This window comes from Terrapene carolina, unplaced genomic scaffold, assembly GCF_002925995.2.
Source record: "Terrapene carolina triunguis isolate 2854851 unplaced genomic scaffold, T_m_triunguis-2.0 Scaffold67, whole genome shotgun sequence".
Classification (NCBI taxonomy): Eukaryota; Metazoa; Chordata; order Testudines; family Emydidae; genus Terrapene; species Terrapene triunguis.
The window spans coordinates 1,492,696-1,498,744 of NW_020664418.1; positions in this window are offsets into that span (position 1 = coordinate 1,492,696).

A 6,049-nucleotide genomic window follows, 5' to 3' on the forward strand; every position below is an offset into this window, starting at 1 on the left:
GCCGCCCCCCCCCCTTACTTGCTGCAGGCAGCCCTCCCCGCACCCCCCTGCCCCAGCTCCCTCCGCCTAAATGCCGACAATAACTGGGGCGGCCGAAGATCCGGCTGCCGCGGTCGCCGCTGAAGAAAATGCCGCCCCTCAAATCCTAGCGCCCTAGGCGACCGCCTAGGTCACCTAATAGGTTGCACCGGCCCCGCATACAGGTGCTCAGGGCTGCAGCAGGGAGAGATGCCTCTCCCCAAGCCCTGGACCTACAGCGGTGCCCCTCCCCTGGCCACAGCCCAGCGTGGCCTGGACCTGCCACGGCTGGTGGAGAGGCGGCTCTCCCCGCCAGCCCACGTGCTGCTGTGGGGAGAGAGAGCTTGGGGGGGGGGGAGTCCTCTCTCCCCACCCTAGCTCTGGGGAGCCCCACTGCACCCCAAACCCCTCATCCCCAACCTTACCCCAGAGCCCACACCTCCATCTGGAGCCCTCACCCCCCATACCCCAACCCTCTGCCCCAGCCCTGAGCCCCTCATTCCCAGCCTCACCCCAGAGCCCTCACCCCCCCGCACTCCAACCCTCTGTCTCAGCCGTGAGCTCCCTCTCACACTCTGAACCCCTCGGCCCACATGAATTTTGTTATGTGCACAATATGTAGGTGACGTGTCACACATCACCTCCATATTGGTGTACAGAACAAAATTCATTCTGCACATGGGTGGGAAAAATTAGAGGAAACTCTGACTGTGAAACCCCATGCGAAAGAGCCAACCCCCCAGCACAGCCAGCCCACGTCATTGAAAGGCAGCAGGATTCCCAGTACGCAAACCACCAGCAGCTGCCCTGTGCCCAAAGAGCCACTGCACAGGCCACCCAGAGGGAACTCAGAAAGCCAGGCTTTGCTGCACCCCTTGCACAGAGCTGTCCTGTTGTTCCCCAGCTGCTATTTATTATTATTATTTTATTTGTATTGTGGCCGCGCCTAGGAGCTTCAGACGTGACCCAGGACCCATCGCTTTAGGTGCTGTACGTACACAGAGCAAAAAGCTGGTCCTTGCCCAGCAAACTGACAATCTAAGTGTAAGACCCGAGACAACAACATATGGATACAGACAGACAGGGAGCACAAGGAAACTACGCAACAGTTTTGGTCCCCAGGATGGGCCGTGGTCTCAACACACCAGCAGCCTAACCATTGACAAACTAGTTTTGCAGGCATCATGTCAAAGCAGAACATCATGTCAAAGAAGGGATCGCTGGCCCAAGCCACCCTCCACTCAGCATATGGCCCCCCTACGGCTCACTAAGCCAACCAAGCCAAGCCAGGAGAGGGCAGTTTTGTTCCCTTCAATACCACTAGTTGCTATGTTTCAGTGACTGATAGAGCAGCTTTCTCTGTGGCATCGTAATATGCTCTCTGGGCTAAAATCCTTTTCCTAGAGCCCCGACCTAGAACTGGGCCTGGTGCTAGGGAAATGCCATGATGAAGGAATGCTACTGCTAGGCTGTGGAATCACTCTACGACTGCTACTCCCATCTAATGGTCTTAGAGCATGCACCCCACCATGCTTGGTGGAGAAAGTGCCAGGGGTTAAAGCAAAAAGGAGCAGGAGAAAGCCCAGTTCTCCATCCTTTCCTAAAAGCAGAGAGAGAGCTCCCCCCTTCACCCCGGCTTTGGTAAGCAGTTCCCTCACAGCTCTGCATCCTTGTTGAGTGAGAGTGCCCTTTCTTGCTCTAATCTGAATGAATAACTAGAGGATCCAAACCATGCCCTCACCGATTATGGGAGTGCTCTGTGTCTGTCTATATGTAAATAGTTAGTCAAGAAGGTGCCAGGAGATGGCCCACAAGAATATGTAGCATAGCTTCTGGGTTTTGTAGGACTGCTTTTGTGCACTGCACTTGGTGCAGCTCTTTCCATCGGCTCTTAACATGGTGTCAGAAGTAAAAGAGTTAACTCCCATTAATTTCTATGGGCGTTAGATACCTAAATACCTTGGAGAATCTGAGTCACTTCAGCAATGGCTGGGAGCAGCATGCCACTTCCCTGCTGCAAATCAAATGAATTGGGGATGGCTGGGAAAGCCAAAACTTCTTTAGGGCCTCATGCTGCACCCAGGTGTAGTGGCTGCATGGCTAACAGTGAAACCGTGGCAATCAGAGTGGCTATGCTGAATACAACTTTGGGTAAGGGCTGCTTCAGGGCCACCCCTACGATCAGCTGTGCATCAGTGACCAGGGAGCCCTGGTAGAGTTGCTAGAGGGCTCTGTGCTAGTAGAACAGGGGACAGAACTCAGTGGGTTCTTCAGCACCCCTAAGGAGGAACTCTGGTTTGTGAACTGCATTTGCACCCCTCAGTCTGCATCAGAATACTACTGACAGGAAGAAGCCTTGTTCTGTCCCTGATTCTAAGCTCCCTTGACCTCTGTGCCTTAAGCTCATGAAATTGAGCCAGCTATCACTTAGTTACTTTTCTTCTTCAGAGCCCTCTTTTCTGGCCTATGGAAGGCGGGTTTAAGACTTGAGGGGACCGGGTTTCACCTCACAGCACAGTCACTCTGCATAGCAGTTTGCTGCTGGGTTTTTATTATAAATGTGTTTGTTATTATGGAGGAGCGTGCAGTGAAGTGCAGTGCTAATCCAAATAGTGACTAATGTTGGCTGTTCAGTCTGGCCCACTGCAAGCATTCAAAAACTATGAGTCAGGCCCAGCAAAAAGTCCTGATAGGCTGAAAAATCATGAGATTTTAAAAAATAATAAATGTCAGGTTCCTCTCCTTTGCCTTCTAGTGTTTGAGCCTCCAGACTTCACATTTTCAAGGTTTCTTTGCACCAAAAAGGCTAGAGACTTTTTTTGTGGGTGTAAAAGGAAAGTTAGATTCTCACATAATCACATGGCTCCAGGAGTTGGGGTTTTAAGAGAACCACAAAATATCATGAGATTCACAATAAAATCACATGAGATGGCAACACCATTATCACCATTTTAGGATTCCAGATCAAGACTGCTCCAGGTACAAGTATAAAGATTGTTTTTGCTAACTCCTAGCTCTGCAAACTCACCCTGGGATCTGAGAGTCATGCTGGGTTGTTCCTGGCTTGTGCATCAGTAACAATAAAGACAGTAACATAAATAAAGACCATAGCAATCAGAACTCTGTTAGCCATTCTGCTGGTGATGCATGTGCCTATATAGAATCCAGCTTACTGTCTCATGACCATATAGACTCTGCAGTGTTAACAGGAGTAATAAGTAGTTAAAACTTACTTTAGTCAGCAAAGTCAGCAGATATGATTGTGAACACACTTGGGGGGTGGGGTGGGGGCGGATGGGTGGACCAAGAAGGTGCCACTTTGGCACAGCTGCTTTTCTCAGTAAAACTGCAGTTTGCTTATGCACAGTTTCCAGTGGGTTTGTTTGCTGGCCAAGTAAGGCCTTAACGTGGAATTGTGAGACCTAAAATTCTGGTTTTGGCGCAAACTACAATTATCCCTGAAGATGTTTTTGGCTGAAATAAGTTATAGATTGTCAGCCTTTACTCCAGATGAATGACATTTTTTGTTTGGCAGAGCTATTGACATGGATTTCTTATGAAAAAAGTTAAATGGTAGTTTTGGTTAAAGGATGTGGGGGTGGAGGGTAAATAGCGAGGCAGGGAAAGTTACGTAGCATATCTTGATACAGTGTGCCATTATGGCACAGATAAAGGCCACATTTTCTGTCTGGTTGAGATTTATCATTGGATGCAATTTTATAATAATCCACTAGACGGCAAAACTCTACTTATAACCGAGTTGTGCTTTTGTATGGCAATTGTATTCAAGAGCATTACATGGAAGATGAAAGGATTACATGATCCTGTTAAACACACCTGGAAACTGTTGACATTTATGCGTTTAAAAAAAAGACCGGATTGCTATAATCTAGGAAATGGACATGGGGTCTGGTCCTAAGCCATTGAAGTCAAGTGGTGCTATGCCATTGACTTCAATGGGTTTTAGATCAAGCCTTGGCTGTCCAAAAAGGTAAAACAAATTCCTTTCCGCACTAGCTGCGACAGGTGTGTGACTCCTCCAGAACCTCAGATTACAGGGCCTGTGGCACTGATCCAGGAAGCACTCCAGCGGTTAGATGTTCGGCTGCCTGTGTGTGTTCTTCCTGTGTGCTGCCCCAGCTCTGCGCAGATGGCTGGCACAGCAGACCTCGAGTGAACTGCCCAATGACCACAAGGCGCCAGGCCAGGTTTATTGTCGCCAAAGCACGGTAATAGCACCTGGCAGATGAAGATACTAAGACATGTATGGCTGTGACAATGGACACAGCTCAGTGAATAGCGGGACTTTCCATTCCCCCCTCAGCTGGACAAAGATACTCCCTTTGAGATACATCTGTATACTCTGATACAAACAAGTTAGCACTGCCTCTGAAATAGTTACTGCCCCCTGATGTGGCTAGTTATTACCTATCATCTTGTACATGTTGGTTTGATTAAAACATCTTTATTACGTACTGTCATCCTGACCTTATCTTTTAGGAGGGGTCAGTTATTCCTGTTATCCCTTGGGAATGTTTTTGTACCATCTTTGATATCGGGATGTTCTGGTACTACTTGATATCAGGACGAGTTTGCGTGAGTACTCTGTGCTTAGCCCTTCCTAGTAATGGTCTTTCCAGATTCTGTGAGCAGGTCCTGCCTCATACCAGGGCTCTGATACAAGGGCTTATGTCTCAGGGCATGTCTACACTACGAAATTAGGTCAATTTTATAGAAGTTGATTTTTAGAAATCAATTTTATACAGTCAATTGCATACGTCCACACTAAGCACATTAAGTCGGCGGAGTGCGTCCTCACTACCGTGGCTAGCAACGACTTACAGAGCGGTGCACTGTGGGTAGCTATCCCACAGTTCCCGCAGACTCCGCCGCCCATTGGAATTCTGGGTTAAGCTCCCAATGCCTGATGGGGCAAAAACATTGTCGCGGGTGGTTTTGGGTACATGTTGTCAGTCGCCCCTCCCTCCATGAAAGCAATGGCAGACAGTCGTTTCGCGCCAGACACCAGGGCGATTAGAAGAGCACAGCAAGGCGCGCTGCGCATCAGAGAGGCTTTGAAAACCAGTTTCATGACTGGCCAGGCTTCGGTGTGACAGTTGTGTGTGTTTCTGCTTGATGCAAACCCGCCCCCTTTGTTGATTTTAATTCCCTGTAAGCCAACCACCCTCCCCCCTTCGAAATAAAGTAACTATTGTTTTGAAACCATGCATTCTTTATTAAATAATTAAAAAAAAAAAAGAGATAACGGACAAGGTAGCCCGGGTGGGGGAGGAGGGAAGGACAAGGCCACATTGTTTATTGTAGCCACACTAAAAATCAAACTGTTTGAATGACAGCCTTCTGTTGCTTTGGCCATCCTCTGCACTGGAGTGGCTGGGTGTGCCCGGAGCCTCCCCCCCGCCACTCCCCCCGCGTTCTTGGGCATCTGGGTGAGGAGGCTATGGAACATGGGGAGGAGGATAGGCGGTTATACAGTGGATGCAGCAGGGGTCTGTGCTCTTGTTGGCTTTCCTGCAGCTCCAACAGATGCTTCAGCATGTCCGTCCGTTTGCTCCCCCAACAGACGCTTCATCATGTCTGTTTGCTCCCCCATTAGCCTCAGCATCACGTCCTGCCTCCGCTCTTCGCACTCACTTAATTCTTTCCTGGCCTCTGCCACTGAATGCCTCCACGCAGTAAGCTGTGCCCTATCAGTGCGGAAGGACTGCATGAGCTCAGAAAACATTCATTGCGAGTGCATTTTTTTCACCTTCTAATCTGCGATAACCTCAGGGACGGAGATGATAGGGGGAGCGTAGAAACATTCTACGCTCTACGATTCTGGGGGGACTGCATGGTCACCTGTGCTGCTGAGTTTGCCACGCTGACCAAACAGGAAATGAAATTCAAAAGTTCCCAGGGCTTTTCCTGTGTACCTGGCTAGTGCATCGGAGTTCAAAGTGCTGTCCAGAGTGGTCACAATGGAGCACTCTGGGATAGCTCCTGGAGGCCAATAACGTAGATTTGCATC